The sequence below is a fragment of the Ovis canadensis genome, chromosome 3 (assembly GCF_042477335.2).
Source record: "Ovis canadensis isolate MfBH-ARS-UI-01 breed Bighorn chromosome 3, ARS-UI_OviCan_v2, whole genome shotgun sequence".
Classification (NCBI taxonomy): Eukaryota; Metazoa; Chordata; class Mammalia; order Artiodactyla; family Bovidae; genus Ovis; species Ovis canadensis.
The window spans coordinates 117539240-117561735 of record NC_091247.1 but is presented as its reverse complement, the minus strand read 5'-3'; the positions used below and the strand labels follow the sequence as shown (position 1 = coordinate 117561735).

Below are 22496 nucleotides of genomic sequence, written 5' to 3'. Positions count from 1 at the left end.
CAGGATAGGGGAGGTAGCCCGTGAAGACATGGAGGTCACCTCATTCAACATACAGTTTCTACTTCCCTCTTGCTCACAACTACAGATTCCTAGAAGAAATTTCTAGCCTCTCTCTGTCTTCTGGAAATATGGACAAACAGGGAGAGAGGGGAAAAAATGAATTTATAGAGTTAAAATTGTCATATCATGATGTAGTCCATTTCTGATTGCTTTTCTTTCTGTTTTACATTTCCAAAAGGCTCACAATGAAAGAGGTCCTAGGGGAAGGCAAGGTGCCATGTCCATCTTCCCTGTCCTTCATCAGAGACAGCTCTAGGGTGATGGTCTGTGATGATGTGATAAATAGGGTCTGCTTTCTTGCCTAGCAACCTATGACTAAAAATGAATATAAACAAAGCATCTTCACTAAGAATTGTTTTTTTTTTATGAAAAATAAAATGACTGTGATTTTAAAAGACAGGATTTATGCAGGAAACTTTAAAACCCTAAATAATCAAACACATGCGTCTTTTCCCCTATTATGATAAGAAGGGACAGAAGAAAGGAGGAAGGTTTTCTGTAGGGTTTTTTATTTGTGGTCCCTGTGTTGGTCAAATTTGTCTCTGACAGCTTTCTTTAGTTGTTAATTTCGGATGTGGTCTGCAGCTGTCTCATAATGCTCCACTGTTCACGGATTTTCGGTGACTTTTAAAAGCCTTCATGATGCTTAGGTGGGGCATCAGAACAGAGACTGGGATGAGTGAGGGCATCGTTGTTTTGTCAGGGACAGGAGTTGGGAGGGAGGCAAACTACAGTCTGTGGGCCAAATCCAGCCTGCCACCTGTTATGGATAAAGTTTTATTGGAACCCAGCCATGTCCATTTGCTTCCATATTGTCTATGGCTTTTCTGCATTGTGAACAATGGCAAAACTGAGTAGTTGTGACACAGATCATCTGACCCAAAAAGCTGAAAGCATTTACTATCTGACCCTTCATAGAAAAAGTTTTCCCAGCTCTGGTCCAGGATGAATTGTTGGTGTAGCTGGAGTCCCATTCGCTGGTGGACGAGTGTGCCAGACTGGGAGAAATTAAGCCTAGAGCTAAACTTGATTCTTGAAGTGTTTTGTGACATTTTGTATTACTGAAAACTGAATTGCTTGTAAACTGTCATATTATTTGTTTCTCATAGATACAGTCATTCAGCGATTCAATCACTCATGGTTCAAGCAAATGTTTTCATTCACTTTGCCCTACGTGAGTTCGGTGAAGAGATTCAGTATTTGTTGAGGTGACTGAGCTGCCCTTGCTAGCACCTAGATGTAAGCAAACGACTCTGAAAATGAAACTCCATTTCCTTCTGATGGGATGGAAGTATTTTAAGAGGATTTGATGGATGAAGAACCTCCATGATTTTGTGAGAAACAGGGACATTAGAATATAAGATCACTTATAATTAGGCAAGTTGACATTATGAAATAAAAATGTTGGGTTGGCCAAAAAGTTCCCTTGGGTTTTCCATAATGCCTTATGGGAAAACCCAAATGAACTTTTTGGCCAACCTAATACTATGTTTATAAAAAGCATCTTCATGCCCATGTCTTCCCAGTTGTTCCCCTAAGGACAGACATTATAAAGTAGTGAACAAGGTAAGTGAAAGATCTGGTGCCAGATACACCTGGGTCTGAACTCTGGTTCTGCCATTACTAGCTGTGTGGTCTTGGACAAGTTACTTAACCTCTCTGAGTGTGTTTCCTCACTTTTGAGGTGAGAATGATAATCGTACTTACCTCGTGGGGCTGCTATGGGGATTAAGTGAGATGAGGCAGGCAAAGACTTAGTGCTGTGATGGTGCTAAGTTAGCTGTTGTTATATTTCTAGTCCCCTCTCAGAAAATTCAACCAGCTCTACCAGAATCTTAATTTCCTGTACTTGCTTCTCAAAATCTCCCCCTTAATCTCCCTGAGATGTCAAAGCCAGGGCTGTGGGGCTGTGTACTGTGAAGACCCTCCTTGGATTAGGGGCAGGTGTGAGCTCTACGGAAACAAGAGCCCGGGTGGCAGACAGCGCCCTGCAATTATCTGAGCTCGCTGCTCCTATCCTGCCTGTCAGTCTTCCCGGGAGAGAATCATGTGAGTCGCAGAGAGGAGAGGACCATCTCTGTGTGACTGAACCGTTGCCAACGGCTTGCCCATCCCAGGAATGGGTCTCTTTGTTCAATACATGTTTTCACCTGTCTCACTGTTCTGACTTGGGCCTGTGTTTAGTTCTTGCATCTGGAAAAATCTCTGACCAGAGGAGTTATTAAGTTGCTCCCTTGGCTGGCGCGAGGTCCGTTCTACCAGACTCGGGATGTTTTGCTGTCGTTGCTCACGTGTGAAGTTGTGCCTATGGTACTTTTGGGTCTGTGCGTCAGTCATCTTCAGGTCTTTCTTATCTTTTTGTCACCTCCTTTTCCTTAAAGCACAGATGGCAGGATTCAAAAGAGCTTATTCGGGCCTTGGAGAAGCTGAACCATTCCTTTCGGTGGAGAAAACTCCCTGGTAGGTAGTGAACTCCAGTCTGCCCGTCCTTTGGTCCACCTGTCTGCTGGGATGCTGTGAGATATTAAATCTGGCTTCTGTTTTACCTGAAACTCTCCTCTTGGCTTTCCTCACCTCCTCCTTCACCCTCCATTTTTCTTTTGTGTTAAATGGGAATAATCACCATTTGTCTAGTCATCTTTGTCTGGACTCATTTCTTACTGCCACCTGCCCTCTGCAGTCTCCTCCACACCATACAGACATTGCTGGATAAATGGAAATGCTGAGATCAGGTTTGCGGTGACGTTTACGTCAGGTTGCGTATGTGGAAACGCTCATTACCATGTCTAGCAGAGCGCAGGGGTTTCTCGGTTCCTCGTACCTGTATTCTGGGTCTTGCTGTGCGTCACAGACATAGAATTGCATCTCAGAAGACTTGTGGTGGAGTCTGAGCTCTGCCACTTAGTAGCTGTGACACCTCAAGCAGGTTATGTCACGGACGTCCCCAAACTGCAGTTTTTCATCAGTCACGTGAGGAAAACTGTTCTACATCGTTAGGGAGATCAAATGAAAATATATGAAAAATTCATTCTAAACTGTAAAGAGTGATACAGTTGTATAATAGTACATAGATGGTGGTGACAATTGCAGCCACTTTCAGTTGAAAATGATAATAGAAATTGTTTAATGATTTTTGTTTTTGCTTTAATTCAGCTTTGCTCAGTGGCCTGGGGACACTCACCTAAACGTTAATAAAGAGAGCTCTTGACCTTGCTTTATAATCAAAGCAAATGCACACTGCAGTCTATCATATCCAGCAAATGCACTGCATGCTTTCAGACTTCCGCTGGGGTGAAGTGGGTGTGGCAGGCACAGCAGGTGAGCATGCACGCCAGGTCACTCCATTAGTGTCCTGGGGCCACGTGCTGAGGGTGAAAAGCCCAAGGGGACACAGGGCACCAGTGTAACCAGAGGAGAGAAGCTGGTTAAGTGCTTGGCCCCGCCAGTCTTTCCCTGTTGCCTCAATCTAAAAGGGGCCAGTCGCTCAAATTACCCAGCTGCTTGCCCTTGGTCTCTGATGGCTTTGCAGTGGGAGGAGGAGTGAGCAGGTGGGAGGTCTGCTGCGGCTCCTCCTCCTCCAGTTCCAGGTAAGCTGCGGGGACACGATGGAAGGTGGTGTGAGTCACCAGTAAGAGACACTTGCTCTCTGCAAGGCTTTCTTTCCCTGAGCATAGAGGAGACACTTCCAACGTCCTGAACTCTGGAGAGAACCACTGGATCAACGTCATCCTCATCTCTCGCGCCATGTTTATTCGACCTCACTTTCCAGCTGATAGTTTGGAGGCTGAAGGTCAGCACAGAACTCGACAGAGAGGAGAAAAGACAAAGAATGTATATGGGAGAATGTAGTATGCTAAGAAGGTACCTGTCCGGGTGGGCTAAGTGTCTTAAAAGTAGGAAGACTCTCTGGAAGGTAGGTACTTGGTGTTTTTGGCAAGGCCAAGCCTTGTTTGGGGCCAGGTGAAACAGCTGAGTGTCATGGATTCATACTAGAAATTGGGTAAAAATAAAAAGTCACTCTGGATATCAAACATGCAGAGGATACAGGGAAACGCCTCTAGGACATTTTAAGACACCATTGAGGGTACTTTACAAATGTAATTTTATTTACTCCACATAGAAATATTACGAGAAAACTTTCAGATGAATAAACCTAGGTTTGATTCTGAAGTCTGCTTTTTCTTTAGTTTCATGTATAGAAAATCAAGCTAAGGTATGTCCTTTAAATTCACCACCTCTGCTGCTTCAGTTGTGAGAATTTTTCCTCACCCAAAGGCACTGTGGCAGCAAATGACCGTGCTCATTGATATTCTGATATTTCTCCTGCCACATAAGTTTGGATTGCCCCACTCCTGGAAGATAGCCATGGCCAGGTGACTTCTTTTGAGCAACATAGCATGAGTGAGTGGCTGGTGTCCCCTTTAAGTAGAAGTATATAAAAGCCCATGAGAAATTCACGTTTTCTTCTAATGGCCACTGTTAACCCTCCCGCTGGTAAAGTATCTGAAACTAGGAAGGAAAGATAGAGTGGAACCTCGATTCACTTAGTGTAAGAAATCATTCAGTTTAATTATTAACCCCCCCTAGATGCTAGCTTGTTACTTCAGCATAGCCTAACCTGTTCTGACTGATACAAGCAGGAAATAATTTTCCTATCATTCACGATTTCAAAAGGTGTGTTCTTAGGGAAGAGAAAGACTGGAGAAAGGCCTGACTGGAGTAAGAAAGAATGTAGAAACGAAGCAACTCATCTGTTTTGTTTGTATTTTTAACCGGTGAACATGTTTTAACTTGTGTACACATTTTAGGTGGTGGATAATTGAAGATACTAGCTTAGTTTGCTTGGGCTGCTATAGCGAAGTACCATAGGCAGGATAGCTTAACCAACAGAAACTTGTCTTAGAGTCCTGGAGGCTAGAGGTCCAGGATCAAGGTGTCAGTGGGTTGGTTTCCTCTGAGGCCTCTCTCCTATAGATGACCATCTTCACAGTGTCTTCTGTCTGTATGTGTCTGTGTCCTAATGTCCTTTGTTTCTTATTTTTCATAAGGATACCAGTTATATCAGATTTGGGCCCATCCTAATGATCTCATTTAGTCTTCAGGACTTCTTTGAAGACCCATCTCCAGGTACATTCTGCGGTACTAGGGGTTAGGACTTCAATGTACGAATTTTCGGGGACACAGTTCAGCCCATAACAACTATGGAATAATCCTGCCACATAATGTATCCTCAGAAAGCGGTTCAAATAATGACTTGACTATTTTGCCTCAGCCAAACATGTCCTATTTATCTCACTCTCCCAGGCACCCTCAGCAGCCTCTACCCCGGAGCAACTGCAGTGCTTTGTCCGTCTTTTTATCCCGCTCCAAATGATCCCGGGTGGCACAGAACTTTAAAGAAATTGTGAGGAGGGTACACCTAGTCCCATTAAATGAATTATTTATTGGCTGGACCAGGTCTTAGTTGTTATATGTGGGATCTTTGATCTTTGTTTTGGCATGTGGGATCTAGTTCCCTGACTGGGGCTAGAACCTGGGCCCCTGCATTGGGAGCTCAGAGGGAGGTCCCTACTAGTTCAGTTTTCTGTTTTGGGTTGCGCGGGGCCTTTGCTGCTGCTTTTGGGCTTTCTCGTTGCCGGGCACAGGCTGTAGGCCCATGGGCTCAGGAGTTGCAGGGCACAGGCTTAGTTGCCCCACAGCATGTGGGTTCTTCTGGTATCAGGGATGGCACCCATGTTCCTTGCAGTGGCAGGCAGGTTCCTATCCACTGTACTACCAGAGAAGTCCTCTCCGAGTTCCATTTTAATAGCTAAGGACTAGAATTTAGACATGTTAAATGGCTTATCCTAGGTTACACTGCCAATTTGCGTCTATGAATTCTGAGAACCTGGAATTGTCTTTCCATTGCTGCTGCTAAGTCGATTCAGTCGTGTCCGACTCTGTGCAACCCCATAGACGGCAGCCCACCAGGCTCCCCCTCCCTGGGATTCTCCGGGCAGGACCACTGGAGTGGGGTGCCATCTCCCTCTCCATGTCTTTCCATTGCTGCTGCTTAGGTTGGAGCTAATCTGCACTAATAGCATTTGGGCTTTAAATGGAAGAGAGGGTATGAAACATTCTCAGAGATTAGCAGAATGGCCAAGAAGAGCGAAGAGATCATTCCAAGTACGTGGAGCATCGTGAGTGAAGGTAGACTCAGGAAGGGTGAAGGGGCTCCTTACCGTTACCCGCGGTTCGCCGGCTCTCTAATCTGTAGGACGCTGCATATGATCGTCCATCTAGGGGCCTCACCACGAGTCCTCATGTTGAGGTTGGGCTGAAGGTGCCTCTCTAGATAATCCAGGAAAAAAATAAGGTGTCTTGGATGTGTCATCAATTTATTTACTGGCTCATTGGGACAGCCATAATGATTATTCACCAGCCAGTTTATATTTGCAAAATGGCTTGCCCTAATTTTGATTTGATTTCTCTCTAGTAAACTAGTTCAGGGCGGTCACCGCAAGTTACTCAGCTCACCAAGGAAACATTTAAAGATATAAAGGTATTAAATAAATGTGCCCAGGGTGGCTAAGAGCAAGAGCTAGGATTAAGAATTGGAAACTTCAGAGGCCTCCTCTGTTGTTGCCTCTGGGGCTGGGTTTTTCCACAATCAGGCTTCTGGGAAACTGAATGATGAGGGGATTCCACGAAGAGCATGGCATTTTCTAAAACCCTTTATTAAAAATGCAAGTCATCAAGTTAGAAGAAAGGCATACCAGGGAAGCGGGGAGGCCCACACTGCGGACCCAGAGCAAGGGTCCTAGACTGGGCTCCCTGTAACACATCCTTATTGACGGTCATGAAAAGATTCAGCGTCTTGAATGAGACAGCTGCTTGTACAGAGGCGTTTTTTATGAGCTGACAAGTTAGCCAAGAACAAAGCACATTTGTAGGAAGCAAACCGTTGCCAGTTTTAATCTGAGCTTTTCATTCAGCTGTGGCCGGAGACAATTGAGTTTTTAATGTTCCGCGTGAAGTTCCTCATTTCGGATTTTGGTCTGAACAAGGCCTGGGATTTGGTTTGGCTTAGGTGCTCCACTTTCAAAATGTCACTGAAATGAATGCGAACAAAAGCGATGCTGGCTGTTTTCATTTCCTGCCGATCATAACTTCTCCAGGGGACAGGGTTTGGACAAGCAAAGCTGCCTCCGTGAAGGATGTTTATGGTTCTCACTCCAAGACCGAGCTTGAAGAGAGGAGACAGCAATTGGCATGGCACGATGTGAGAGTGATTCAAAGTCCACGCAGAGCTGAGAATTAAGCGGAGGTCCTGGGGGGGAACCCACTGGGGTCTAGAGGAGTTGGAGGAAATGGCTCCGAGCCACTCTGATGAGAGTGAAGAGCTGCCTCTGATCTAGCTTCTTTGGGAGAGATGCTTTTCCCAGGAAAACTTTCCAGATAAGGAATTTCCACAGAAATGCTTTAAAATAAATTCAGTTGACAATGTATTGTACACTCCCTTGCCTTGTCAACAAAGAGTGTAGACCGTAATAGACCCTCCTCTTGGTGACCGAGGGTACTCACTGCCTCCCCTGGCTTTACCGTAATGACCTCTCAGGGCCCCTGAGTTGCCCGTCACTGAACAAGTTCACTGGGGGGAAGCTGCAGGTTGGCTGTGTGATGGTTGGGTGTCCCTGGAGATTTGTATTTTTATTCTAGACCTTGAGTGGAATTTTCATTAGAATCTTAAAGGCAGTATCTGAGAATACCCAAATCCTGCTATGGGGGAATGATAATCATTTACCAAGTCAACTAAGTTAGCATTTCAATAGGTCAGTGAGATTGGTTTGACCAGTATTACCTTCGCATTGGTTTCCTAGGTGGCCCTAGTGGTAAAGAACCTTCCTGCCAATTGCAGGAGATGCAAGAGACGTGAGTTCGATCCCTGGGTTGGGAAGATCCCCTAGAGAAGGAAATGGCAACTCACTTCACTATCCTTGCCTGGAGAATCCCACGGGCAGAGGAGCCTGGAGGGCTGCGGTCCATGGGGTCGCAAAGAGTCGGACAGGCCTGAAGCAACAGCACGCACGCACGCAGCTTCTCACTAGAGAGTTGATTCGAGACCTCAAAGACTCCTGTCCCCTGGCACTTTTCACTGTTTGTCTCTTCATATATATGTAGCAAGGGCCTTAAACACCACTGCTGTGTCTGCATAATGTTTAGTTATTACAATACAACTCAGTCCAGGACAACACAGACCCTAAAAACTGTAACAGAAATTTGCTGCTTTTCACCATACTCACTGAACAATCATTTGTCTCTTTTAAACTGTCTTCAAACTATTGCTGTCTCCTTCAGGGTTCTGCCTTATGAAGGGTGAACCTTCCACCTCCCTAGCTTCCCAAACACGTAGTCAGTAACCCCCGGAGTTGAGTTACTCTGCTGATGCTGGGATTCAGTCTGCCCTGAAAACATGCAGCCTGTGGGCCACCTGACCTTACTTGTCTTAACTCTTTAATAATAAAGAGAATGGAGATTTATTTCCATCTGCAGTTTTTGGTGGGAAAAGATTGGTTTTGTGGCTGACTGCCACTACAAAAACTCTCTTCCCTAGGAAAAAAATTAACCTGAATTTGTCATCTTTCCAGCAATTCTACTTTGAAATAATCTGCTTTTGATCCTATGGGATACAATCAATACTTTTCACTTATTTCGAACTATTGCTTTTCCAGTAGTTAATACTTTTGACAATTTTGGAGGGATTGGGGGCAGGAGGAGAAGGGGACGACAGAGGATGAGATGGCTGGATGGCATCACCGACTCAATGGAAGTGAGTCTGAGTGAACTGCGGGAGTTGGTGATGGACAGGGAGGCCTGGCGTGCTGCGATTCATGGGGTCGCAAAGAGTTGGACACAACTGAGCGACTGAACTGAATTGTACAGTATTTTTTCTACTGGTGGCTCTGATCTCTATTTTTCATTGTTTTCTGATTCTTGTCTATTTGTTGAAAGCCCTAGATAAGAGACAGAACATTCTTCATGATTTTAGTTGATTGATTGTTACAACTTTATTAAATCAAAGGGCCTTAATCTAAGGGTATGGTAGGCTGAATAATGGCCCCAAAATATATCGAGTCCTAATCCTTGGAACCTGTAATTTTTACTTTATGTGGAAAAAGGGCCTTATTAGATGTGAATAAGTTAAGGGTCTTGAGATGGGGAGGTTACCTTGGATTATCTGGGAGGACTTTAAATGCAATGATGTGTGTCTTTACAAGAGAGAGTCAGAGGGAGATTTGATACAGATAGAAGAGGAGAAAGTAAGGTGACCATAACAACGGAGATTGGATGATGTGGCTAGAAGTCAAGGATTGTCAGAAGCCCCCAGAAACTGGAAGAGGCAAGGAACACATTCTGCCTTGGAGTCTCCAGAGGGAGCTTGGCCCTGTTGGCCAACCCCTTGGATTTATCCCAGTGATGTTGATTTCAGACTTCTGGCCTTCACAACTGAGAAGGAAGACATTCCAGTTTATCACCAAACTTGTGGTAATTTGTTACAGAGGCCATAGGAAACTAATACGAAGGGTAAATAAGCTGCTCTTTAATTTGGTTTGGAGAGATGCAGTCATCTGCGACAGATTCTCACAATGTACTGAGTTTTGTGTTAGACCACATGGAAGGCAGAGGAGAAAAAAAAAATGTTGTTCTTCCCTTCAAGAGCTTTGTGTCATAGCTGGGGAGGCAAGATGGCATTCACAAGGCATGAGCAGGGGGTGCAGGGTATGAGTGAGTGCTGTGTGCTAAGTTAGTTGTTCAGCTGTGTCCGCTCTTTGCAACCCCACTGACTGTAGCCCACCAGGCTCCTCTGTCCGTGGGATTCTCTAGGCAAGAATACTGGGGTGGGTTGCCATGCTCACCTCCAAGGGGCCTTCCCAACTCAGGGATTGTACCTGAGTGTCTTACGTCTCCTCCACTGGCAGACGAGTTCTTTATCACTCATGCCACCCGGGGGTCATTAAATGCTTTATAGGCTCAAAAGAACTGATGCAGTTCAAAGGAGAGGCTGATGAATCAATCAGTAATATAGAGAAGTTTCTCTGAAAGAGGGGTGATGGGGAGAGTTTGCAGGCAGGGAGCAGGAAGAGGGGCATTCCTGTAGAGAAGAGGATGCGTGAGGCAGAGGAGGAACCGCACCTGGTAAGCACTGTGAGACCAGGGGCATGTTCATGCCGGTCACCACAGATCCCCACCACCTGTCACAGTGCCTACACATAAAAGGTGCTCTCTAAATGTTTGCTAAATAAACAGGTGATGTTTTGTGGGATGTCACCATTCTGGGGCAGCTGGCCTGTAAGGACATACTTTGGGAAATGGGGAGTTAATTTGAGTTTGTAGGGTGGGGTCATTCCCAAAGGGCATCGGAAGCCAGGGGGAAGAAAGTCAAAAGTATCGGAGTTACCGTCATACTAAAGGTATTAAATTATTCTTTTCAAACGTTTGAAAAGGTGTTTGAGAAGCCCTTGTTCCTAGCAGTTTTCTTTCCTCTTAAAAAAAAAAATGAACAGAAAAGTCTCCCCAGATCTCCGGTCTTCCTGTGACACCGGCGTGAAAAATACGTAAAATTATTAATAACTTGACAATCTCACCACTCTGTCTGAATTGCATTAGTTTCACCTGTAAAGGGGAGATATCGATGGACTTTTCAGAACCCAGTACCAGCCCCCTGCCTGAGGATCGTGACCCACATGTTGTGGTTTCTGAAATATACAGGCTGTCTGTGGCGCTCTGCTGCTTCCCTCTCCGTCCCTGAGCTGGATGAAAAATGCTGGCAGTTTGATCAGGATAGCTGGCCAAACGCTGGCTTTTTTCTTCTTGGTGATGCACTGAAGGAATTAACCAGCTTCCAAATGATAAGAAACTTAGGAACTTTGAAGGCCAAACCCAAGTTCCTCTTCCCAGAAGGGGGCTTCCATTCAGCGACACCTTCTGTTTCCATGGTGACAGGCCCCATTGCCCTATCACAGACACGGGCACGCTTGTTTGCATAATGAAATTATCCTGGCTGCTAGTGGGGCCTCTCTTACCTGTACGGCTGTCCATCTCTTACAGACATTGTCTCTTTACAAAATAAGATGATAGCAACGTGTATCATACAGCTGTCACTTCTGGTTCATCAGTTAATTCCGAATTGTACTTAACAAAGATCTTTCTTTCCCTGGTGATTATTTATCAAAATATACTAAAATCCAACAAAATAAAATTCTTGTTTTAGCTTGTACTCCCTTACATGCAGCTTCATATCTCTTGCTCTTGATCGCTAGGCTACCTTCCTGTCAGCCAATAAAAATGCTTAATTCTTCAGAATCCTGAAACAAACCAGCAAATAAGCAAACTCTCCCCTCAGTTCTGCTGAGCTGTCATATTACCATTGTACTTTTCTCATTCTTTCACTGTCAGACTTAATAAAGCCTAGTGGATTCAGGAGGTCTTAGACTATTAGTGAGCTGGCTTCGGACTGCAAACCTTTTTGTTGACCCATACCGTGTTTCCTCCCTGCCCGAATATTTAAAAATTGGGAGGTTTGCATAAGAATTTGTATTTCTGTTTCTCTTAACATACTGGGGAACTGGCAACACTGGGGCCACATTTGCACATGACAGCCGTCTCTTAGAACTGAATTTCTTTTTCTGTCTTTGGATAGGGTGTGGGCTCTCTGCAGACCCTGTAATCCACTCCCACCGCTCCCTGTTGTCTGCACCTCTTAGATGAAGTGTCAGTTACCGTGTATCACTGCCTTGTGATCTTATTTTCCTTGTACACAGAAATCTCTATCTGTACCAATGCTTCTGTCTAGTATGAGAAGCAGAATTTGATCCAGAGGGTGCAGATCTTGTACTCAGCTGTTTTACTTTTGTGTGTTATCTGCTTGGCTCCTTTGCCATGTGGATGTGCAACCCCTGAATTGTACCACACTTTGTCAGCCTCTATGATTCTTCAGCTCATTGTTAAATCGGTCTTTTTCATCCACTGTCACTCGTCCTAACAGTCATTTCTCACTTGATAGAACAGATGGCCTTTTGCTGGTTGTCTTTCTCAAAGCCTGTCTACCTGCCCTTTCCCCTCACTTTTGTTCCATCCTAAACTGCCTTTGTCAATGACTTAACTAACATCACCTGGAATCCCCCGAGTCCTCTTCTTACCTCCAACACTGTCTCTTTTATCCCTCCATTTATTTATTTAATTGAAGTATAGTCTAGTCAAGGCTATGGTTTTTCCAGTAGTCATGTATGGATGTGAGAGTTGGACTGTGAAGAAGGCTGAGCACTGAAGAGTTGATGCTTTTGAACTGTGGTGTTGGAGAAGACTCTTGAGAGTCCCTTGGACTGCAAGGAGATCCAACCAGTCCATTCTGAAGGAGATCAGCCCTGGGATTTCTTTGGAAGGAATGATGCTAAAGCTGAAACTCCAGTACCTTGGCCACCTCATGCGAAGAGTTGACTCACTGGAAAAGACTCTGATGCTGGGAGGGATTGGGGGCAGGAGGAGAAGGGGACGACCGAGGATGAGATGGCTGGATGGCATCACTGACTCGATGGACGTGAGTCTGAGTGAACTCCGGGAGTTGGTGATGGACAGGGAGGCCTGGCGTGCTGCAATTCATGGGGTGGCAGAGAGTCGGACACGACTGAGCAACTGACCTGAACTGAACTGATAGTTGATTTACATGGCTGTGTTAGTTTCAGGTGTATAGCAAAGTGATTCAGGTGCACATCCATATATTTGTTCTCTTTCAGACTCTTATAGGTTACTATAAAATATTGAGTATAGTTCTCTGTGTTGCACAGTAGGTCCTTGTTGGTTATCTATTTCATATATACTAATGTGTATATGTTAATTTCAAACTCCTAATTTATCCCACCCACCTTTTTCCTCTTTGGTAACCATCAGATTTTTCCTATGTTTATGGGGCTATTTCTGTTCTGTATATAAGTTCATTTGTATCATTTATTTTTTAGATACTACCTATAAATTATATCACATGGTCTTTGTCTAGCTTACTTCACTTAGTATGGGCCTGTAATCTCTAGGCCCGTCCATGTTGTGGCAAATGGCATTACTTCATTCTTTGGTTATGGCTGAGTGTGTGTGTATATGTGTGTATGTATAAATATGTATTCGCTTCTTTATCCTTTCATCTGTTGATGGACATTTAGACTGCTTCCATGTTTTGGCTGTTGTAAACAGTGCTTCAGTGAACGCTGGGGAGTATGTTCACTCTTCAGACTACGGTTTTCTCTGGATATGTGCCCAGCAGTGGGACTGCAAGATTGTATGGTAGCTCTGTTTTTAGTTTCTTAAGGGATCTCCACACTGTTCTCCATAGTGGTTGCACCAATTTACATTTCCACCAACAGTGTAGGAGGGTTCCCTTTTCTCTACATCCTCTCTAGCATTTGTTATTTGTAGACTTTTTGATGATGACCATTCTGACTGGTGTGAGGTGATACCTCAGTATAGTTTTGAGTTACATTTCTCTAATAATTAGCGATGCTGAGCATGTTTTCATGTGCCTTTTGACCATTTGAACACTGTGTTTTATAACGTTACATCTAAGATCCTTTCACTTTCATATACTTGGTCTGAGCAGTTTCCTTTGTGTCAAGGTTCTGATGATTTCTTCTGCGTGGATGACTTCCAGTTCCATCCTGTCCTCTGACGTTGCTCCTGAGTCCTCATCCTGCAGACAGCTCCATTGGTGTGTGGGTCCCTACCAGCCCCTGAATCTCCTGCCCACACACCTACCAGGTTAGTTTCATTGCTTCTTTCTCTGAATGACATGATTGTCCTTCCGGTTTCTCAGGTACAAGACATTAATCCGTGTCTGATCAGTCTGAGTGTTTCTTCTTTCTTTCTCTCCCATGATCACTGTCTATTCAAGTCCCTGATACCTCTTTTTAAAAATTATTTGTTTCATTATTTTAGTCTCTCTCTCCTCCAATTTATTATATATACTTCTGCTTGACTAATTTAACCTAAAAAAGTCATTCATTGTTTCATTTATTCATACAATAACTACATAAATCCTGTAAAATGTATCATTTTTTTCCTCTTAGAATGTCATCTGTTTCTCTGTACTGCTAACAGAATCAAGATCATGTTACTTATCATGGTTTGGGAGCCCTATGCTATCTGCCCCTAGCCTCTCTTTCTAGTCATCCCCTGCTACTCCCAGGTATAAATCTTTACTCCTTGAGTTAGTGTCTCGGAGCTTATAAGCATAAAACCCTAGAGTCTGCCTTGATTGAATTTCAGTTCTGCTACTTGCTGACTGTGTGACCTTAATTGAGTCACTTAATTTCTAAACCTCAGTTTCTTTATTTGCTTAACCCATGGATTTATTTGAAGATTAAAAAGAAAAAATAAGCCTTGTAATACGATACCTGGTGCACAGTAAGAGCACAAGAAATGTTTGATGCTACTATGCAGCCAAATCATGGTTTGTTATACATTCTCATGTTACTTTTTCATCCTGGATTGCTTGCCTCTGTCTAACTCCCTCTGTGTGTCTAAATCCTGATCATCTTTAAGCCCAGGTCAGAGCTGGTAGAGCCTCCCACAAAACTGTTTCTGATCCTACAGGTAGAAATATTCTCTTGCATCCTTAGTAGAGACAGTAACACTTTTACTTTGCAGCACTGTATTTATATATCAGGGCTTCCCAGGTAGCTAGGGGTAAAGAACCTGCCTGCCAATGCAGGAGACGTAAGAGACGTGAGTTCAATCCCTGGGTCGGGAAGATCCCCTGGAGAAGGGATGGCAACCCACTCCAGTGTTCTTGCCTGGAAAGTCTCATGGACAGAGGAACCTGGTGGGCTACAGTCCAGAGGGTTGCAAAGAGTTGGACATGACTGAAGCAACTCAGCACTAGCACGCGTTTATATACCAGTCTCATCTAACCCACAATACAGGAAGCTCGTTGATTTCTGGCATCTGAAACATGTCTTTGTTGCCCATGTCACCCAGGGTGCCTTGTACAAAATAGATGCTCGATAACTATTTGCTGAATGAATAAACATTCATCTGAGTGGATATTTCCTTATAGTTCTCTATTTTCATTCATTCAAGAAAACAGGAAGAAGCATCAGTCATTAGATCTGAGAAGTGTGGCATATTTTTCAGTGATTTTTTTCCCCCTTACTCCTGTGCTATGGGTGTAACACAGGCATCTTTTGAGAAACTCATGTATCTATTGATTTATTCAAAATGTATATCCCACCTTCTTTTTAAAAGCATTTGAAACAGCATGCATATTAAACCTAATGTAAAATAGGACAATTATGTCTAAAAAGAGAGCAGAGGCCATCTGAAACAGTTAGGAAGCAGATGTTACCAGACACCTGGGATGAGTTATTTGCTATACTTGGTAACTAGATTTGGCTTTGTTTCTTGGCAGCTAAAACCGAAAGGAAACACACTGAGTTATCCATTCAGCAAACATTTGTTGAATATCTTTGATAAATGGGGCACTGTGCTAACAGTGGAGACTCTAAAATGAATAAGTCTGAGTCCCTGGCTTTAGCACATCCCTTAGACATGAGTTAAGTGATAGGAGGTGGATACAGAGAGCAACAGGGACTCGGAAAAGGGCGCTGAAGATGTTTGTGATGAGGAGAGTTAGGGCTAGCTCCTGGAAGAGGAGAGGCTTTCACCAGACAGGTCCATGTTGGAAGATCCTTCTTGGTATAAGGCACAGCACACAGAGAAACAGTGAGGCCTCCGAAGACGTGTTTGCTGAGTGAAGCTGCGGGAGCAAGATCCATGGGATTTCCGGGCAAGAATATTGGAGTGAGTTGCTTTTTCCTTCTCCAAGGAGATCTTATCGACCCAGGATTGAAATCGGATCTCCTGCATTGCAGGTGGATTCTTTACCTACTGAGCCACCAAGGAAGCCCAGACCTTACCTTGCAATCAAGGAAGTGTCAAAAGATCTCCTGTCATATTTTAAAAGCACTATCCATGTATCTGAGCTTTTTTGTTTTTAGTGCTTAGTAATTGTCCTTGTAAATAAGAAGGGTATGATTCTTTATTGACCATGTTTTCTGTTGTTCAGGGTAATCCACTGCAAGTTGTTGGTCTAGTTCACCCTTGTTCTTATACTTTTCTCATGTGTATTTAATACAAACCCAATGTTTATGTTGTATTAGACATAATTTACAAACTTTCACTCCTTCTGGGATTCTTTATGAAGAGCATGTGAAACAAGTCTTAAAAAGAACAGACTCACCAAAGGGAACGTAAATGAATGGAGTCCTTTCTGGGACTGGCCAGGGATCACCACACAAAGACTCCTGATTTATCTGCCCTCAGTTTCTCCAAATGCTGGAGTTAGAGACATTGGGGTAAAGTGGGAAGATCATTGTGCCTGCTTGTAGCTCATCACAGAAAAGTGGTACATAGTTAATGACCTTTTGTGACAACCTTATTCTTACAATTTAATGGGGCCATATGTGCCCTGCAGTGACAGATGGTCCCAATCTGCTATTGCCAGATAATGGCTTGTTGAGAGGCTCAGGGTGACTGTGTGACAAGTCTGGGCTGGACCAGCTGTTTTGCCTGCAACTAAAGTGTGGTCTGGGTGAATGAATGCAGACAACAGACTAAAAGACATATTTCTACTGCATGGAAGTATTTGTAATTTTTCTGGCAGGAGAACCTATTAGTATATTTTTTCAAACAAAGGTACACCATCCTTCTTCCCACCTCCCCCCTCCCCCAAAAAGCACTGGTCTAGGGGTCAAGGCACTTGGATTTTAATTTCATTCCATGGCTAACTAGCTGTGTAACCATGGATACATCACATAAATTCTCTAAGCTTCTATTTCCTAAAATGAATCTGAGTTAGATCATCTTTGAGATCTTCTAAAAATTTGCTCTTTTGAATCTTAGAATCCAAATTGTGGGCCATAATGATTCACATTCATCAGCTTGCCAAATGTTAGGCTCTCTGCTAAGCCCAAACGAGTATTACCTTTTTTTAAACAACCACAGTGGCCCTAGGTGGCCATTATCATTATTCGTCATCATTATGAAGATGGAGAACCCAAGTAACAGACAAATGAATTGCCTGCAGTCAAGTGGCTGGGCCAAGTGCAGCTGGAGTTTGATCTGGTCCATGTGCTTTATCTCCACGCTATACTGCACACTGGTGTGAGCTGAGAAAGAAGAGGCACGAAAGAACCAAGATGGAAACAAATCAACAGATTGTTTTCATGGTATCTGTGTGTGTTTTCATCTGTTTCGCTGGGTCTGTGATGCCTTGGTGTATATGCCCTAATCCATTTCAGGACCCCACCATGCAGGCACTTGCCTCCCCCGTGGCCCTGAGCAAGTCCTGAAGAACCAGGCTGCTGGGTTCCCATGTTGTGTGAGCTGCACTGGGGCAGTGTGGTATGGCGTGGCGCTTAAATATGAGAAAATGCCTTTTCCTGGAAGAAAAGCAAAGAGTCCACAGTACTGCCAATATATCTCTGTGTGCTTAAGTTGCGTGTAGGGATTTCTCATCTCTTAAGCCCATTTTATTTTAGTTCACATTTCTGAAACCTCTCATTATATTAGCCTTATGCTTCCTGGTCATATGAATTTTGAGACAGTGATCCCTTTCTGTGAAGAATGACTTCATTCTCCTCATGGAAAAATTACTTTGGCATTTGAGCAAATAAGAATTAAATGGAAACCCAAGACGTTTCTCTGATTGTGGTAAGCTCCTCCAGCCAGCAGCTCTGCAGTGTCTTGCTATGGAGGTTGAGTTATATTTCTCTCCTCTAGGCTCAGGTCTATTTTAAGAATATAATATAAATATTGTTTAAATAAGTTCTTCCCCACCAAGTAGAGGATAAAAGGCTTGGTCATACTGTAGAAGGAAGGCTGGATATTCAGGTGACCTTAAGATTAGAGAATTGACTCTACTAAATTTAGGTCAGTTTGATTTTTGACTGGGATTTGAGTCTCAAGAGGCATTAAAATAAAGAAAACGTTTGTGGATGTTGCCAAATACTGTCACTGATAGGTTCTGGAAAGAAGGTAATCTCATGCTAGGCCTTCTGTGTGTTAGATTGATTACCTGTTTACTCTGGTCACTTGCTCTCATCTGGCACTGTTATGTTTAGTCTCTCCTCTGTCGGGCATGGGGAGGACAGAAGACTCCTTAGAGGCCTGCAGAGAGGGGTGGAGGGGGTGGTGTTTTGCTGGTGATTCAGCAGTCCAGAAAAAACCCAGCCCCAGAGCATGCAGGTAATAACAGAAAATCGTCTGAATTAGAGAAGAGCAAACCGAGTCCAGAGCAGGGCTGGTCGCTCCATTTCCTGAGGTTTGAGGCAAGCTAGAATACATCATGAGAAACGCTGGGCTGGAAGAAGCACAAGCTGGAATCAAGATTGCCAGGAGAAATATCAGTAACCTCAGATATGCAGATGACACCACCCTTATGGCAGAAAGTGAAGAGGAACTAAAAGGCCTCTTGATGAAAGTGAAAGAGGAGAGTGAAAAAGTTGGCTTAAAGCTCAACATTCAGAAAACGAAGATCATGGCATCTGGTCCCATCACTTCATGGGAAGTAGATGGGGAAACAGTGGAAACAGTGTCAGACTTTATTTTTTGGGGCTCCAAAATCACTGGAGATGGTGACTGCAACCATGAAATTAAAAGACGCTTACTCCTTGGAAGAAAAGTTATGACCAACCTAGATAGCGTATTGAAAAGCAGAGACATTACTTTGCTGACTAAGGTCCGTCTAGTCAAGGCTATGGTTTTTCCAGTAGTCATGTATGGATGTGAGAGTTGGACTGGGAAGAAGGCTGAGCGCCGAAGAATTGATGCTTTTGAACTGTGGTGTTGGAGACGACTCTTGAGAGTCCCTTGGACTGCAAGGAGATCCAACCAGTCCATTCTGAAGGAGATCAGCCCTGAGATTTCTTTGGAGGGAATGATGCTGAAGCTGAAACTCCAGTACTTTGGCCACCTCATGCGAATAACTGACTCCTTGGAAAAGACTGATGCTGGGAGGGATTGGGGGCAGGAGGAGAAGGGGACGACTGAGGATGAGATGGCTGGATGGCATCATGGACTTGATGGACGTGAGTCTGAGTGAACTCCAGGAGTTGGTGATGGACAGAGAGGCCTGACGTGCTGCGATTCATGGGGTCGCAAAGAGTTGGACACGACTGAGCAACTGAACTGAATTGAACTGAGGCTAGAATGAGATGTATTAAATTGACATTTTAAATTTAGAAAATGATTTTCTGTAGACATTAGCTAACACAGGTAACTGTGTAAATTAGTGAAGTATATCATTGCCGGTGTCTCAGACCCACAGTTCGTAGCAGACCAGTGGTTGCATTATAGATCAGTTATATTGATGTGTCTGGCCAGGTCAATGAAGTTGCTGTACCATGCGCACTGACTATGGAATATTCCATTCAGATTAGGGCTCTCTGCCCTTCCAGCATGATGTCAGTCCCAGCAGTCCTGACATTTGGGGTCAATCAATTCTCTATTGTTGAGGAGACTGCCCTATGCATTATAGAGCGTTTAACAACATCCTCGGCCTCCACTTACTAGATGCCAGTTGCATCCTCCAATATGACGACCAAAGATGGCTCCTGTTGTTGCCAAATTCCCCTGGGGTACAGAATTGCCCTCCTCTCTCACTGAGAACCGCTACATCAGAGTCACACTGATCCATATAGAGTTACAGGTGTGTGAGAGTTTATATGCACCTATGTGCACACAGGCACACACATACACATACCCTTCTTCCTTTTTCCCAGGCATGATACTAATAATCCCTGACACATAGCAAACTTTGCATAAGCGGAATGTTAACAATAACTCTTAATAAAATGATGCTCCCTCCCTTCCACTTAAAAAGCTGATTCATCTCCAAGAGCAATGTGAAACCAGGAGTGATCTGGCAGATTATAATTGGAGCTGAAGATAAGTTGTTAGACCAGACCTGCAAGGCCTTCTGTGGAGTGAAGTAATTCATGGAGTACAATCTGAGAAAGCAACACAAATGCTTGGTTCCAGCGAGGCACTCCTATGGCGCCAAGGAGAATTGTTGCTGACTTTTTGGAAAACCTAGGCATAAGTTTCGTGGATTGCACTGTTTCATTTTACTTAACTTTCTTTCAGGTAAAATTACTGGCCATTTTGAGTTAGCTGGGAAAGTGAGGACAACTGAAAGAGCCGCCAAAGAAAACTTCAGGGAGAAATGAAGGAGGAAATATTGATAGGCTGGGGCACGTCATCAAAATCACAGACCCTGAAGATGGGAAAAGACTTTAGAAGCCCAATGGCCTGTGTCCCGAAAGACTACTGCAACAGTCCCCATCAGGGTTAGCAGATCTGTGCATCCGGTCATCTGCCCTCCTCGGTACTGAAGTGCTTGACACCGTTGACTGCGTTGTCCTCGGAACACAATCTGACCTAGGGCTCCTTATCACCAAACTCAGAGATACTTTTCCATTTGTTTGTCTCGCAGGCTCTTCTTCACAAGTCTGTAAACACTGCAGTTTCCCAGAGCTGATTCTCTGCTATCTTCTCTCTTGAACTGACTTTTACCAGATCCCAGTGACTCTCTCAGATACGCTTCCAGCCCAGAATTTTTCCTTAAGTCTGGCTCATATGTTCCTTTTTCTCCTGACATCTCTTCTTAGGTGTTTGACGGTCATCTCAAATTTCATGTGGCCCCAAACTGAGTGATTTCCTCCCCGCACCCCCCCAGCCCACATCCCTTAGGTCTTCGCCATGGTGGTCCATAATCCCATTGTTTGTTACTGTTTACTGTTAATTCCCACACTAAGGATTCATCTGTCCTTCCCCTCTTTTTCTCGCACTCACATTAAATCTGTGTCAGCATCTCCCATCAATGCCACCTCTTAAATATTAATGTATCCTGGGTCACATCACTTTCCATCAGCTCCAAGCTCTGGCTCAACCTGCCCGTGGGTCTCAGTCGATCCTGTCCACCCTGCCCGCCTGCAGTCGGTCCTTTCACGGCATCGAGTGATCGTGTGCACGTCAGACCCAGCCATTCCCTGGTCAGACCCTCCAGTAGCTTCTCCGTTATTCCAGGAATAAAACTGAAACTCTTTCACACTGTCCACAGGTCTACAGAGTCCAGTGTGTGACTTCCCTGTCTGGCCTTATCATCCTGTTTTCTCTCTCATTCCTGCCTTTTTGGCGATTTTGGCCTTTTTCCCCTCACCCCTTGAAAAGACATTAAGCTCATGCGCATTTCAAGGCCTACTATTTCTTCCTGACTGCTCTTCCCCAGATCCTCATACTGCTGCCAACTTCTCATGGTGCATATCACAAATAAGGCTCCTCTTTATCATACTATCCTATTTTTCTTCCTCACGGTGCTTATAGGTATCATAAAATATCTTATTTGTTTACACGCTTATAGTCCATCTCTCCCTTACAAGAATGGAGGCTCCTGGATAGCCCCTGTCTGTTTTCTCACTGCTCGGCAAATAGTAGGTGTTTAATAAATACATATGCATTGCCTAGCCAACATTCTATAACACAGTGAGATACAGCCACATTCTGACTACAGGCCTGGCTGGCTAAAGGGGAGTAGCACAAGGAATGTTCAGAAAAAGTTTATTCATTTGTGGGTGTAGACAGGGAAACAATTTGTCTGAACCTTAGTTATCCTTTAAGAAAATTTGCCTTTGATGTTTGAGGGCAAGAGTCAGCTCCTAAATAGGACTGTCACATTGAGCAGAGTCTTGAAGCTTCTGTATATTATGCCCTAAGAGCTGTCTTTTCATTATTTCCAATTGGTATAGCTAAAAGAGTAAATTAGTCCTTGCTACTGGTACAGATGCTAAGTCGTCGCTTCAGTCGTGTCCAGCTCTGTGCGACCCCATAGACGGCAGCCCACCAGGCTCCTCCGTCCCTGGGATTCTCCAGGCAAGAACACTGGAGTGGGTTGTCATGTCCTTCTGCAAAGCGTGAAAGTGAAGTCACTCAGTCGTGTCCGACTCTTAGCTACCCCATGGACTGCAGCCTACCAGGCTCCTCCACCCATGGGATTCTCCAGGCAAGGGTACTGGAGTGGGTCGCCATTGCCTTCTCCGGAAAATTAGTCCTTACTGGCCTACATTTCCAGAGGAGACCCCTCCGATTTTCAAAATAGAAAACCCCCAAATCCCAAAGTGATTCCATTCCCTACTCATCATATTTCCATGGAGAGACAGGAAATTCACTCGAGGTTTTGGAAGGCAGACCGTGGGTGGGTTTCTTCCAGGCTCTCTCTCTTCACTCCCCCTCATCGCAGCAGCGCTTAGCCGATTTGAAAGGAAGAACAAACAGAGCTCAGTTAGCTCCTCCGTGTCTCTCTTATTTCGTCTGTCTGTCCACTAAAAGGTGTGGTCTCACCTGCTCTCTGCCAC

General features: G+C 44.2%; 1 long non-coding RNA gene across 1 annotated transcript in view; it reads left to right on the top strand.

Annotated features, from left to right (window-relative positions):
* Nucleotides 1-22496, top strand: part of LOC138437201 (uncharacterized) — a 45139-nt gene that overhangs the window by 14777 nt on the left and 7866 nt on the right. The window contains exon 3 of the long non-coding RNA XR_011255811.1: nucleotides 13704-13845. This is a non-coding gene — a long non-coding RNA (uncharacterized lncRNA). The remainder of the gene's footprint in view (nucleotides 1-13703; nucleotides 13846-22496) is intronic.